The following is a 15543-nucleotide window of genomic DNA, read 5'->3' on the forward strand; positions in this document are numbered from 1 at the left end:
AATATAAAATCGATATTAGAATAGTAACATAGTGTTATTAAGAAAAACTTAAGTTCAAATATTGTTTTAAATACAGCAGCAAAATAGAAACATAATACCATGTTCCATGCTATAATAAACCAGTACTTGATGAGAGAAGACACTATTTTATTTTGTTCCCTGTCATTAAATAGAGTCTTATAATTTATAAAAAATATATTAATTTACTATCAACACTAATGTCAATACCATTTTATGAAATGACTCTTTATTGTGTTCTTTGAGTCAGAGGTGAACTGTGTTGAAGGGGTGTAGGAAATCTTCCTTTATCTCACTGAAGGCTATGTATTTCAGTAAGAACTGCTTTACATTTTTTAACTATTCTGTATGAATAAATAGTGCTAAGACAAAATGAATAAAAATGATCAGTAAAAATTTTAATTCACTGTTAAAATAAGAATTCCAAGAAATATATGAAATATTTTGGTGTTGAAAAAATTCTGACTTACGTCCAAACGTAACCCCCTCCTTCATATTTTTGTCCCAGTATACAGAATACAGTAATAATTCACAACTCTAGATTATGCAAAAGAACTAATGTTCTTTTTCAGTTTGTGTTCATCTAATAGACAGTCTTAATAAAGAACTAATGAGTATCTGATAGCGTGGTGCAGCGTAAACATAAGGAGGAAATGAACAGGCTCACTAATCATGGAGCAAATTTTCTTCTGCGGTTAGCAAGGAAATGCAAAATCATAGAATGACTGCATCTTGACTAGAGGGAAAGAATTCCTTCTCGCCTATCAATTCCAGGAAGTTAGATGAAGACCTCTAATCCCCTTAGAGATAAATACCTTCAAATGCTTAAGTACTTTATTACCAGAGATTTTCCCCTCTGGATGCTACAATTTAAGGTTTTTAAAGGAATAGTTATACTTTAGAGCTCATAAGAAGTCTCTACTTATTTTAATTTATTTTTTTATTTGAGTATAATTATACACAGTGTTATATCAATTTCAGGTGTACAATATATTGATTCAACAATTCTATACATTTCTCGGCGCTTATCAGGGTAAGTGTACTCTAACCTTAATCTATTTTCCCCTATCCACCTCCCCTCTGGCAACCACTGGTTTGTTCTCTATGTTTAAGAGTGTGGTTTTTTGGGGCGCCTGGGTGGCTCAGTCATTAAGCGTCTGCCTTTGGCTCAGGGCTTGATCCCAGGGTCCTGGGATCAAGCCTCGTCGCATTGGGCTATTCCCCTGGGAGCCTGCTTCTTCCTTTCCCACTCCCCCTGCTTGTGTTCCCTCTCTCGCTGTCTCTCTCTCTCTCTCTCTCTCTCTCTCTCTCTCTGTGAAATAAATAAATAAAATCTTTAAAAATAAAAAAAAAAGAGTCTGGTTTTTTTGTCTCTCTCTTTTTTTTTTCCTTTGTTCATTTGTCTTGTTTCTTAAATTCCATCTATGGGTGAAATCATATGGTATTTGTTCTTCTCTGGTTGACTTATTTCACCTAGTGTTATATCCTCTAGGTCCATCCATGTGTGGCAAACAGCAAGATCTCATTATTTTTTATGACTACATAATATTTCATAGAAGTCTCCATTTTCATTAACGGGGAGCATTCAAATTATAGCAGTTTCCCATGGAGTTCCGTGTGAGGGGATTTGACCTGCATTAATTGTTTTAGTGCTCTCTCTCTCTCAGTATTCTTCAGAAACTTAACAAACCTTTGTGGACAGTCCACAGTGTGCTCTTCCTCTCTCACAACAGTTTCCAGGCTCAGCCTTCCCACTTCCCAGTCCCCAGAACCACTTGGGAGTGCAGGCCCCCACCACGTCCAGCAGTCTTCCAAGTCCTAGTGCCGTCTGTGCTCCTTGCCCTCCATTGGGTCTCGATACTCTGCTCGGAGAGATTGTCTTCAAATGCACATGTAGTCCTATTGTTTCCAATCCTTTGAACATTGCCTATAAATTCCTTTGTAACATCTCCTCCCTCCCCGCCATTCCTGCCCCTTCTCAGTGTGTCCCTGTTCTTCATTCCAGGCCTTTGCTCATTCAGTACTCTCTTCAGGACCTCTCTCCAGCAGCATCCCTGGTTTCCTGCGCCCAAACAAACCCTGCTTGTTTGTGAAGTCTCTGCTTGGAGGCTGCTTCCTCCAAGTCACCTTCCCAGATCCCAAAAATCTGAATTCCCTGAGCATCTCCACCTTCCTCTCCCCGTAACTCTGATCACACTAGATGACCGAAGTCTCCGCTTTTCTGAAACCCTCTATAGTTTGTAAGCTCCTCGAGGACAGGGCCTCTTGCTTGTCTTGTTCACCATTGTATTCTTGGGGCCTAGCACTGAGCCTGGCTCATAGCAAACCCTGAACATATGCTTGTTGAATGAATGCGTACAGACAGACAGACAGACATATGCACAATGGCGCTTTGGGCAGAGCTCCGGTCTTCGAAGAGCTTGTAGTCTGCTTTACTTTCTGCACATTGGAAGACTATATGGGATAATAAAAAGAACAGACCTTTTAATTAGATCTGGATTTATATCCCAGCTTTCGATTTCCCAACCCTGTGAATTACGGTGATTTATCCAACCTGAGATTTAGCGTGTGAATCAGTACAGGGATAAAAGATGTCTACCTTGTGGGATTCTCATAAGTTCCAAAATAAGATCCATTAAATGTGCTCTAACAGGCATGTGGTAACATTGGCCTCCTTCCTCTACTGACATGCAACTCTGTTTCCACTTAACACAAATCTCTGCTCACCTTTCTGGTGGACTCCAGGTGCTCTCCCCTCACATATGTGATCACGAGCTCACACCATTTAAAAAAATCATACTGGGAAAACATTAAGAGAGTTTATTAATTTATTAAAAACAATATTCACAAATGTGGTACATTAAAAACAGATGCATGTATCAAGAATTTATAAATGTTTAAAGCATTGTATATCAAATACCCCATCTTATCGTATAAGATAAGTAGAATTTTTTTAGAGATTTAATTTATTTATTGTCAGAGAGAGAGAGAGAACTCACAAGCAGGGGAGCGGCAGGCAGAGGGAGAAGGAGAAGCAGGCTCCTAACGGAGCAGGGAGCCCGATGAGGGGCTCAATCCCAGGACCACAGGATCGTGATCATGATCTGAGCTGAAGGCAGACACAACCATCTGGGCCACCCAGGTGCCCCCAGCATAAGTAAATTTAAAATGAGATTTCAATGAGCAGAACTCTGTTTTATGGCGTGAGGTTCAAATTTTAGGCCACTGTTAAATTTCATTGTGCACTACTGTAAGTATTAATTGTAACGGAGTAAACTTATGATTTTAAATTTTGAATGTAAATTTTAAAACATGGGAACGATATGTTTACACTTGGTGCTAATGATATAAATTCGAGATGAAAATTTTTCTCTACAGAATAATGGCAATTGTTTATTTTACTTGACTCTGTAATGAGTTAAAAGATAAGCAGAAAAGAGATCCAAGAACTCCTTCATGACTATTATTTTTTCAGCAAAAGCATAGATCCTAGACTAGGACACAACGAAGTGAGCTGACATAGTCTTCCTTCCACAAAATTCGCAACGCAAGGGCTAGTTTTACATGTGTTCTTCGCCGGCTGGATGGTGGCTGATCACGGCCAAGTGTTTTGATGCTGTTGCTTTGGCTCTTAAATGAAACTGGATCCTGACAACAAAGTTCAAGAATTATTGTCGGCTTCTCTGCATAACTTAGAAGCATCTCCAAAGGCATATGTACTATTGCCCTGGCAAACATGTATACACGAGTACGGTGTAACACCTCCAGCCTTCATGCTTGGCAAGTTTATGTGAATGTTCATTTTTATAGCCGCTAACTTATTAGCTGTGGATTACGTTGTCACTTTGTGTGTTACATTTCCAAGCATAAGAAGTGTGAGTGAGTTCTAAGACATGTGAAATGAAGGATCAGCTCGCAAAAGCTGGTCTTGAAGGCATCAGAGAGTAGGGATAAAGACTTCATCATGCGGTTCATACAGCCTGCCAATTCTCTGATTGACAGCTCTCTGTATGGCAAGTCTTGAGGGATTGGGTATTTAAATCTTAATTACAAAAAAGTGTTACAGAATACTAAAAATCATTCAAGGAAACTGGAAGGCTTCTAATGTAGCATTCCTCTATTAATCTCTTATACAGAATAAAATTTGATTGACAGGATCCATACAAATAGTGTAAAGAAATTTAGGAAATCAGTACAAAACTGAAGGGAAAATTTTAAACCATGTGCCATAAATGTGTCCTCTTTTATAAATTAAATTGCTCTACAATCGTATACACACAAATAAAACAGATTAAAATGAGCTTTATTATAAGATATAATCCTAACTGGCTTGAAGAGCTAAAATCACAGTAACAAGATTCAAATAAACGAAAATACAATACAAATAGCTGCTTTGCTTAGGGAAAAAAAAAACCCACAAGAACTCTATTACAGAAAAAAAGGGGGAGGGTGTATTCCAAAAGACAGAAATAAAACAACTGTAGAGACAGAATTTAAAAATAAAAATTGAAAAACATTCAAGAGCACCAGTTATGCTCTTGCTGTTCTCATCTATGTCATTCCCTTACCAATTCATTAATTCAAAAACCACTTACTAAGAGACTCCTCTGTCCACACCCTTTTCCAAGGGCAGAGACTGTGGAGGTAATGGTGGCAGGGTCAGAGTCCAGGGGGAAGGCACTCATGAAAACAGGTGGTTGCGATAGAATGTCTGTCATTCACGTATAAATAAAGAGCTTGGATATGGTTTGTTCCCCTCTCACCCCACAGCCTCCCTCCATCCTTCTCCACCTTGCTTTTCCCTGGGAAGGCTGATCTGTATGGACGACTGTGTCAGGGGGTTTCTTTGCCCTTTGGCTTCTGGTTGGGTTCAGCCAACAGGACCCTGGCAGCACATCAGAGGAAGGGATAAACACGAGGTCAGGTATAAAATCTGCTGCTCCTTCCACAATGGGCTGCCTGCAAGTGTGACCAAAAGTCACAGCTGCTTTCAGGTAATGTTTTCAAATGTACCACTTGTTTTCCGCCAGGCCTGGACGGAAACATGGTGAGAGCACAGGGGACGGAATCCTATGAATCCGTAAAGACTTCACGGAGGAAGTGGCAGTTGAACTGAGTCTTTAAGGAAGGGTAGGAGTTTCTGAGGAGATGGGGGAGAAGTTCAGGGTGGCTGGAACACAGGGCAAATGGATGAAGGGAAGGAAGATCTGAGGGGGATTGTGAAGGGCCTTGAGTTTTTTTACAGAGGTTTTTGGACTTAATCCAAAGGCAACAGGCAGTAGAGTATTTTGGTGGGTTTTTAAGCAGAAGGTAGCTGATAACACTACAAAGCAGAGTTTCTCAAATCTGATTATTACATGCACCCTTTTAATGGAAATGATTTTTAAGGACTTTTTCAGGGTTGACCTTAATTACTCTTATTATAATATGCATCCTATATATATCGGCTTCAACTAGTTATATATCACCTTCTTTTGCTTATAGTTTTTTAAATAACGGGACAACCAAAATTAATTTACATAATACATAAAAACAAAACCATATGAATTCTAAAATTCAAATTCACATTAATTGAATGTGAAGGATCATGTTTTGCTGAAATGAATTCACGAAAAGAATGGATTTCATGAATCATGAGAGCGTTCCGGAGGCCCGTAATGCCTTGTGCGTTACGATGAGTCCACTCCTCCCCTTCTTTCTGCTGCTCACACGGCGGTCCGTCTCTCATCTATACAACATGCTGTGCAGTTACTCGACCTTCATTTAATACGTTAAGCCTCCCTCACAACTTAGCTGCTTAAACAGCCGCTTTATGATGCTCTCCGGATGTTGTGAGTCAGGCATTCAGACTGAGCGCAGTGGGGAATGGCTTGTCTTATCCGCGTGATCGCTGGCGCTCAGCGAAGACTCAGGGGCTGGAGGTAACTCAGCGTCTTCACTCTGGTAGTTGACGCCGCGTGGTCAACTGGAGCTTCAACGGATGCCTTTGCAGGCAGTGTCAGCTTTCGCGCAGCTTGGGACTCTCAGGGTAGGCTGGCTGCTGACATGGCAGCTCACAGCTCCCGAGTGTCCCAGCTCGCAAAGTGGAACTTGCCTCACGTTCTCGGAACTTGCTTCAGAAGGCACACAAGGTCATTTCCAGCGTATTCTGTTGGTTACAGTGAGCCACAAGTCCACTCCTATGCAGGGGGAGGGAGCACGGACCCCATGTCTTGAGGTCTTGATGAGAAGAATGTCAAAGAGGTTTTTTTAGCTACTTTTTAAAAAACTGCCACGGGCTATGGTAATTGACCTTAGTAAACACAAACGCAGACAACGAACTCGAAAAAGGCTCCCTTGTTTATTTGCGTGTTTGTTTATATGGTGGTCATCTGGGTGACCTAGAATATGCTTACTAATAGAATAATGATTGAGATTTTCCCTTGGGCTCTAAAATTGGTAATTAGGTTCCAAACCTGAGAACAAATGGGATGGTAAGGATCTCCCATTTTAGAGGTCTTCTGGTTAGGCATTGGGACTAGGTACACCAGTTGGGACTTAGGAAATGGCAAAAAGACTTCGCTTTCTCCTTTCCCGTGGAAGGCAGAGTTTCATAAGGTCCCCAGGAAGAAACATATAGCATGTGTTACTCTGCCACCATATTGCGTGTTAAGAATGGCCAAGGTGGCTCTTTGCCATCTGGGCGTGTACTTACCTACTTCCCTGGCCAGTTGCAGACTTCTATCCTAGACAAAGAGCAAATACGGAACACTACTAGGGGAGTACTCCAAATCCTCTCCATTCACTTCTTCACTGTCTGTTGTGGTGACCAATTTCCACACAGACTTACCAGCTTCCCCTAGGTGCAACCCGATAGCACCTTCCTTGCGACTCTTCAGCATGCCTCTGGCTTATGGCCCCAGGGGCGCTCAGCTGCCATGGCTTTGGGTTCCACACCTCCACATGCACAACCTGGAGGTATGGAAAACGAATGCCCATGGAGCAGTTTTTGACCAAGGGGTGGGAACTGATGGATCAAGCTTGCCATGTTCATCACCTGGTATCATTCTGAATGCATTTGAAAAGGGTCCCCAGAAGGTCCTGTGAGAATGAACTTCAGTTGCCAATAATAGTGGCTAATTTGTAAGCCCATCTTTTTATTGATTTTCCCTCATTTTTTGCTTCACTCTTCCAGGTCTTAACCTAAACTCACTCCCCAAATAAACTATGTGCAGGCAAGCCTTTGTTTCAGGCTCTGCTTTCGGAGGCCCACACCATGACAGGGTCCATGGAGCTGCTGGATGAATTTATACTGCAGGTGTCCAAGGAACATTGCCCCAACCCAAGGCCTGTATCGAGGGAGAAGGAGGGATGTCAGAGAAATCAGGCTATGTCTTCTGTGAGCTAAGGGCCCCAATGTCTGTCTTTACCTATATTGGTCATCTGGTCATTGCTGGCTGATGTACTCTTCAGTGGCGTAGAAACTAGACAAAGGTGACTGCTCTTTTAAGGATGTATGTGTTCTCTAAATTAGAGTTTCATCACCATCTAAAAGACTTGTGTGTGCTAGCCAGCTTCCAAAGTGAACCCTAATGACTCTTGCTTTCTCAGATTCATGCCCCACATAGTCCTCTCCCATCTTGGATAGGGCTCACCTGTGTAACCAATAAGATATTGTAGAAATGATCGAGTGTGATATTTGAGGCTAGATGGTGAAAGGCATTGTGACTTCCACTTTGTTCTTTCTTGGATCACTTTCTCTGGGGGAAACAAGTTACCATGTCATGAAGGCATTTAAGAAGCCCTGTGGAGATGTCCTTGTGGCAAGAAAATGAGGCTTTTTGTGAATAGCCAGCCTCAACTTCCCAACTACTACTATTCCTCTTGCTACTATAACAAATTACTACAAATGTAGTGGCTTAAAACAATACAGATTTATTATCTTATAGTTACAGAGGTCATAAATCCCAAATCAGTCTCTCTGGACTAAAGTCAAGGTGCTGGCAGGACTGGCTCCTTCCTGAGGTGCAAAGGGGAAAATCTGTTTCCTTTGGCTTCTCAAGACCACCCACATTCCTTGGCTCATGTGTCCTTTCTTGTATCACTCCAACCTCTTGCTTCTGTTTTCACATCTTCTACTATTTATCCTTTTTTTAAAAAAATTAAAAAATTTTTTTAGATAATCTCTATACCAACGTGGGGCTCGAACTCACAAACTCACAACCCTGAGATCAAAAGCTGCATGCTCTACCTACTGAGCCAGCCAGGTGCCCCTCTACTATTCCTTCTATACTTTTAACTCCATCTTATATGGACTCTGTGATTACATTGGGACCACGTGGATAATCCAGCATTTTCTCCCCATATTAAGATTCTTAACCAAAGCATATCTGCAAAGTCCTTTTTTGTCATGTAAAGTAATATATTCACAGATCCTGGGTATTAGGACACAGACATCTTTTGGGGGGCTTTTTCAACCTACCAGCTGTATCAGTGAGCCACCTGGGAAGCAGATCTTCCATCCCCAGTCAAGTCTTCAGATGACTGTAACCTCTACTCACAACTTGAATACAACCTCATGGAAGACCTGAGGCAGAAATGCCCAGCCAAGCCATTCCTAAATTCCTGATCTGCAGACATGTGAGATTATACATTTTTATTATTGTTGCAAGCTACCAAATTTAGGGGTAATTTGTTACTAAGCAATAGATAATTAACATAAAATGAAAAAGTTCAATAGTATTTAGAAATCCATTCACATTTGCATAGGAAATATTAATAGCTTTGTTAAAGAAAAAAATGCTTTTTAGATTTTTTATAACTTCAGCTGTTGGAAATACTTTATTAGTTGCTAATAAATGATTTTAAATTTCTTATCATCTACTTAAGTGAGGGAAGTTTTTGTTGATGTCAAATTCTAAAAATGTGAAGAGATAATCATTTAAAAATCTTACTCAGGACTGAAGAGGAATGAGGAAGAATAGAGGGTAATGCTAATTCTTTGTGGGTTGATGCAGATGTTCTAAAATTAGATTGTGGTTATAGTTGCATAATTCATAAATACACAGTCAAGAGCAATATACATTCCAGAAAGAGACATTATCCTTATTATATTAGACAGCAATAAACTAGCCCTTTTCTCTGAGCAAACACTGGGAGGGAGACAATGTCTTTAGTTTTCCAAAGTTGTTCACAATACAAACATCTTTGAAAAGGTAGTGATCAAAGGTAGTGGGTGTCTGTACTAGCGAGGCATGCAGAAACATGACAGGCTCATGGAGAATTGTCTCCCAACAGTGGAGGGGGAACTCTAAAGGTCCCTGAGACTTTACATGGGAGGGTCAAGAAAGCCGAAACATTTATAGTTATATTAAGACATTATTTGCTTTTTCCATTCTTATTCTTTCACAAATATACAGTGGAGATTTCTAGAGGCTACATGAAATGACATGATGTCATCACTCTAGTAGCTAAGAGAATGTATGTTTCTGTATTTATATGTTTTAAAAATTCCTCCATTTTAATTTTTTTTAAAGATTTTATTTTTATTTATTTATTTGACAGAGATAGAGACAGCCAGCGAGAGAGGGAACACAAGCAGGGGGAGTGGGAGAGGAAGAAGCAGGCTCATAGCAGAGGAGCCTGATGTGGGGCTCGATCCCATAACGCCGGGATCACGCCCTGAGCCGAAGGCAGACGCTTAACTGCTGTGCCACCCAGGCGCCCCCTCCATTTTAATTTCTAATACAGTCATTTCAATAGACATAACCCACAAAAAAGCTCTTTGGGGTCCTCAATATTTTTTAAGAAGGTAAAAGAGTCCTAAGGTAGAAAGTTTGAGGACTCCTGCCCCAGGAAAATCGTCAGGGAGTACTATTTATATGAGATGTTAGTCCTTCTCCCTCTCCAATGGGAAGGAGACTCCAACAGAATTGCTTCCAGACATTGTGAATACTCCAAGAAGGGAAGATTGGTATGTCTTTCCTGAGCTGTATGCCTGCTTAGGCAGTTGCTTACTCAGACTGCTACTGTCCTAGTTTGAGCAGAAAGAGCAGAGATTTGAAGAGAGATTAATGGTTTTCCTCTGAGTGACTTGAACAGCATGCAGTACCAGGCTTCAACCATTTTGTCGGTCCCCTGCCCAAGACGACTGGGATGAAGACGTTCCAGCAGCAAGGGGCAGTGGAGCGGATACTGGGGAGAGAAGAAAGCTGTGGACATTCTAGTAAATACTAGTAAATGTTTAACAACTGGCTTTTCATAAGAAAAAACTGGAACTGATTTGTAGTTTTTGCCAATTTGTTTGAATTCTCCCACCAGGGCTGATTTCAGGCTACCAATGGATTAATAAGCAGCTCACAAAATTTCAGAAAATTTAATGATTGGCCAGTTTGAGCTGGCTTGAGAATCTAACTGAATGAAGAGATTGGGATACACTGAGCTGGATCAGATTTCCTATACCCAGAACTAAATGGTGAGATGAGCCCTCCCTCAAGAACGCAGTGCGCCCTGACATGAGCATACACTGTGCCTCCCAAAAGAAGCAATGACTGGACTGCTGCCATGTTGGAGGAGTGGATAATTAGGATGGTCAAGTGAAAACCATGACAGCACCCTTTAAGTAGGACCCAATACCCCCACCCGCTCATTCTCACCCAAATAGTGGAGATGCTCAAAGAAAGATGAGGACCCCACCTCTTGTGCCCTACAGGTTTCAGGCCATAGTTAATGCTCATATTAAATTAAGTTGAAATTTATTGAAATAAAAACGAAAAAAATTAATCTTCTGGACAACTCATGGAAAAACTATGAATAGACTGAAATGGGGAAGTGGGTTAGGAAACCGTCAAATATCTAGAATTCAAAGTTAAAGAGCTGATCTAAGGAGGTGGGAGATGGGAAACTGGGAGCAGATTGGGGCCAGATGTAAGAGGTGAAGTTACCTGACTGAGTGATCAGTTTTATATGGTGGGCAAGAAGCAAAAGATGTCAAGATCGACTTCTATTTTCCAACTTGGAAGGTTAAATATAGTTTTGTATTTGGGGAATTAAGATTGTTTAAAATTGGCGTGAATTTAGAAGACATTGTTTTACATGTATGTTGAAGTGGAAGAGTCCTATCTGAGTAGTAAGCTGAGATAAAGATGATGAGCATGTCTCAGTGTGTTAACAGTTGTTAAGATTCATGCTAATAACACTGTTTTCGCTTGTTGTAGAGCCTTATGTAAATGGTATTATATTCTGTTTGGTCTTCTGGGACTTAATTATTCTATTCATTATGTTTCTAAGATTTATCCACACCCAGTTGTGTATAACTGTAGTTCACTGATTTCCACTGAGGAGTGTTCTACTGGGTGAATATATCAGAGTTCATTTATCCATTCTTTGATGGGTATTTGTGTTGTTTTCAGTTTTGTGTTAAAATTATGCATACTACGAAGGACATTCTTCTAGTGCACATATCAGGAATATGACGAGGAAGACAACGGTGTATTTAAAATGTTTTAAATTCTTATGGTGTGGTAAACTCCGTGGGTATTTAGTCTATTAGTGTGATTTGTAATTTACAAATATATATCTTCTTTCGTATGCATGATATATTACACTTTAAAAGAATAAAATAGTGCTACCAAGAAAAGTGGAAAGGGAGACTAGGGGATGTTGGTTTAGAGAGGAAAGCGCCGCACTCTTAGATGGGGGGGGGGCAGAGAAGGCTCAATGAGAAGGTGGCATTTGGGCAAGACCTCAGGGAGACGAGGGAGTGGCCATGAGGAGGTGTGGGGAAAGAGTATTAAAATACAGATGTCATGTGAACAAGTGAAAAAGAAGACTTGAAGAACGGTTAGTAAAAGGAATCTGCAGGGAGAGGTGAGGGGCATAGTATCAGTTATAACAGCTGTTCCCATTCTTCCTTTTGAGTTCCCCCTCTGTCCAGTTGGAACAGCTGTTGCCAGCGGGATTTATGGCCCCTAGAAACAGATCTCTTCCGTTAGCTTCACCAGAGTGAGGAAAATCCCCTTTCCTCTTAGCTTTTGGGAAACACACACGCGCGCGCGCACACACACACACACACACACATAGGACTTTCCCAGAATATTTGCACATAGAAGTGGATCCATTTACAAGACACATTTGGTTTGTTCTAAAGACAGTAAAATACAGCCCTAATTGACCTTGGCATCACTTCTGTACTGTGAGTCAAACCTATCTGGCAAAGCATATTTGAAGGTTCCTCCTTTGAATCTTTGGGTAATCCCCTGTTCTGATTTCTGTTCCTCCATTTTCTCTCAGGCTTCACCCTCTTTCTGAAGAAGGACTGCGGCAAATGAAACGCTGGGCCTTCCGCTTAGGTGCACAGGTACGTAGTGAGTTTACACGTACCTTTTCTGGAGAAGGTATTCTTGTCCACAAAATACATCAGAAATGTATCTCCACATTTCCTCACATTTCCTCGAGTCATCTACCCTGTGGTAAAGAGATTTTTTCCACTCAGTTCATAATAAGCCTTAGAGGAAATGAGATTTTAAATAAACTTTAAACGTGGTTACTAAAACCATATTGGCTCAAAAAAAAAAAAAAATCCAAAGGATAAGTAATTATCCTTAAAAAGAACTATAACCGGTATAGTTTTGTTTCCTGGTAGATGTTTAAAACTTCCCCATTATTCTCTTAAAACAACTAACAATGCTACTATTGATCACAAGATATGGGAAAACTCACCCAGTTTCAAGTCGTCACAAGTCATGTACCCATGTATTTGCTGGTGGTGGAAAAATACTTTTGGCAAAAAAGCACCTGCTATGACAAACACAATCAGAGTATTATGCAAATTTCTCAGGCCACACCAGCCTTAGAGAGGATGAGCAAATTGTGTTCCACCCAGTGGATTTCTGGGACATCCACGTTCCTGTCACATAGTGTCCGAGTTGATTCCTAACCTTGCCGTGAAATCTGGGGAACTCTGGGTCTCCTTGGCAGCCATGGCAGCCACTGTTGGTGTCCTGGAACAGCTCTGGCCTACCTACTAGCTTTCTCTCTGATGGTTGCCGTCCTGCTTGGACCTTGACCAGATCACTGTTGATCTCCTTTTTTTAATGCAGCTGAGATACAAGTAGCCTGTTTCTGGTGGCTTGTTAAAAGCCTTCTGTCTTAGAACTACAGTGACACCCCTAATTTCAAAGTCTTTTTCCTCTTACAAAGCGGAGGCATTTGAACAGGCGAAGAGGGGAAGGAGGGAAGTGTTTGGGGAAACTCTCCTAGCGCGTTTGGCCATCTGTGGAGTCAGAAGCTGGGGTTTGGTGACAGAGTGAGAGTCCTCTGGTGGGCAGAAAAGCCACTGTCCAGCTGAGGCCTGCGGCAGCTGGGCCCCAGGGGCACGGGGCGCCGGTCAAGAACAGGGCTGTGTGTTGAACTGTACTAGAACGGCCTGATGGCAGACCCTCTGAGAAACATCCCTACGGGACTACGGTAGTAGATTGCCGGGTTCGAGTATATTGAAGAAACTCCCACCACGGGAGACGGAGGATGCAGTAGGGAGTGGAGAGTTGCTGCCGCTCCCTCAGCTGTTTAGACGGTGCGGAAATGCCAGGGAGTAGCAAGCCAGTGCTGCCTGGGGTGCGCTGGGCTTTCAGGCGCAGGCTTTCCAGTCACTGAGTCCATGCATCAGTCCCCTTAGTCTAAATTCTGTGACAGGAATAAATAAACACGGTGGTATTTCTTGGTCAGAGAAAGTGTCCTCCAGCCGTGGCTCAACTCTACATAGTTAGTTTTTCCATGACCCAGCTTCGACCCAGGCAGGCAGGTCTCATGGCAAGGAAAAGAAGGTAGAAGAATCAGTCTTAAAGCCTGTGTTTGGAATCGATATTGGCCCTCCACTCACATTTTATTGGCCCAAGCAAGTCACATTGGCAAGCCTGCTGTCAAAGATGTGACAGGGTCTAATCTTACCATGGTGTGGGACAGGCAATATTTGAGAACAGTGATACAGCTTGACATATTATGTGAACTTGAGCAAGGCATTTGACCTCTCTGAGCCTCCGCTTTCTCCTATGTATAGAGGACGATAATAGTATTTACCCTTCAGGTTGTTCAGAAGGTGAAATGAAGTGATGCGTTTAAATGCCATGTAAGTGTGAGAGTGAAAATAATTAAAACGCTGCTCCAGAATTGTCCTTCCTCAAATATTATCATCTCAAAGAGCTGTGTAATTTCTCTCTTTGCAATTTTTTTGTTCAATATAAGAAATAATCATAAGAAAAATACACATTTTCTATAAAGCCATTTGCACATGTGAAAAGGCATCTTTTCAACATTGAAATTTTCCCTTAATTATTTCACTTCCCCAAAAGTTGTGTGATACAGTAAAAGTTACTGATGTGTGAATCTCCCCACAACTCCCTGCCCCCTTCCTCATAAGAAAGATCATATAATAAAAAAAAGAAAGAAAGAAAGAAAGAAAGAAAGAAAGAAAGATTAGCCTCTGCTTGCTTATTTTCTTCCCCTCCACTTCCAAAGAGGCCCTGCCATTGCCACCAGTTGTGTGGGGTATGGGGTGCAGGATTTGAGAATGAGGACAGGTAGCTGGAGCCTCAGAGTCAGGAGCATAAATGAGCAGAAGGAAGGGCCCAGTCACTGAGGAGGTGAGATGTTCTTTTCATGGGAAAGGAGAGAAAAGCCTCTTGGGACTGGGATCCTGGAGACTGCAAGTAGGGAACAGTTTTTCTAGGAAATTTTAGGAAAGGAGCATTTAGAAATATGAAATCTAAGGGATTTGACTTTGAATCAGTTAAGATTACAGTTAGCTGCAAGCAACAGAAAATTCTCTGAAGAAAAATAGCTTACCTAGGACAGAAGATTGTTCCTCTTCCTCAATCATTTTAAAAAGTCCGAATGTAGGTAATTCATCACCATCATGGGAGTTCCATGAACATCAGGGACTCAGGGTCTTTCTCTTCTCTCATTCCATTGTCTTTAGCATGCTCTCCCCTGGTGCAAAATAGGAGTTTCAGTTCCAGTCAGATCATCTGTACTGTTGCCAGCATAAAGGAGGAAGGAAGAGACAAGGCCTGCTGACACACTCTGAGGAGATTTTTCAGGAGTTGCCTTCAACGCTTGCACTTAAACTCGTTGCCCAGAATTTAGTCATGTGGCAGTATCTGGGAGAGGTTTCTATTTTATTTGAGGGGTCCAGTAAAATCCCAGGTTCTACTTCTAAGGAAGAGAAGAAAAATGGACATTGGGGCAGATAACTAGCAGACAACCCATAGAGGGGAAAGAAAATTTTAGGGTGGTATTGTAAACTATGCACTTCAGTATTTTTAACAGTCCTTGAAAAATGAAGAACTTGAGTTACTTTTAAATAAAACCTTGGTTTTTGCACTATATTTCATTGTCTGTGACATAGATTTGAGGCCGAGCCACGGGAGTTATGGTTTCGTGCTCAGCTAGCCACCATATCACCACTAAGTTCTCATTTCCGCTCACCACTCATGGAGTCCTCCCACTGAAACGTCTTCCTGCTCCCTTCCATATAACAATATAACCTTC

General features: G+C 41.4%; 1 long non-coding RNA gene across 3 annotated transcripts; it reads right to left on the reverse strand.

The window, feature by feature from the left end:
* Positions 1-7912: 7912 nt before the first annotated feature.
* On the reverse strand, positions 7913-15061 carry LOC113250837 (uncharacterized). 3 transcript variants are annotated; one of them, XR_003314218.4, is made up of 5 exons: positions 14839-15061; positions 12718-12792; positions 12379-12462; positions 8480-8627; positions 7913-8144 (listed from the first exon to the last, which is right to left on the reverse strand). It is a non-coding gene; the product is annotated as an uncharacterized LOC113250837 (long non-coding RNA). The 3 variants fall into 3 exon arrangements; XR_008961289.1 differs by having other exon boundaries at positions 12718-12795; XR_006408800.3 differs by having other exon boundaries at positions 12718-13680.
* Between the last annotated feature and the right edge of the window lie 482 nt (positions 15062-15543).

This window comes from Ursus arctos, unplaced genomic scaffold (genome assembly GCF_023065955.2).
Source record: "Ursus arctos isolate Adak ecotype North America unplaced genomic scaffold, UrsArc2.0 scaffold_1, whole genome shotgun sequence".
Classification (NCBI taxonomy): Eukaryota; Metazoa; Chordata; class Mammalia; order Carnivora; family Ursidae; genus Ursus; species Ursus arctos.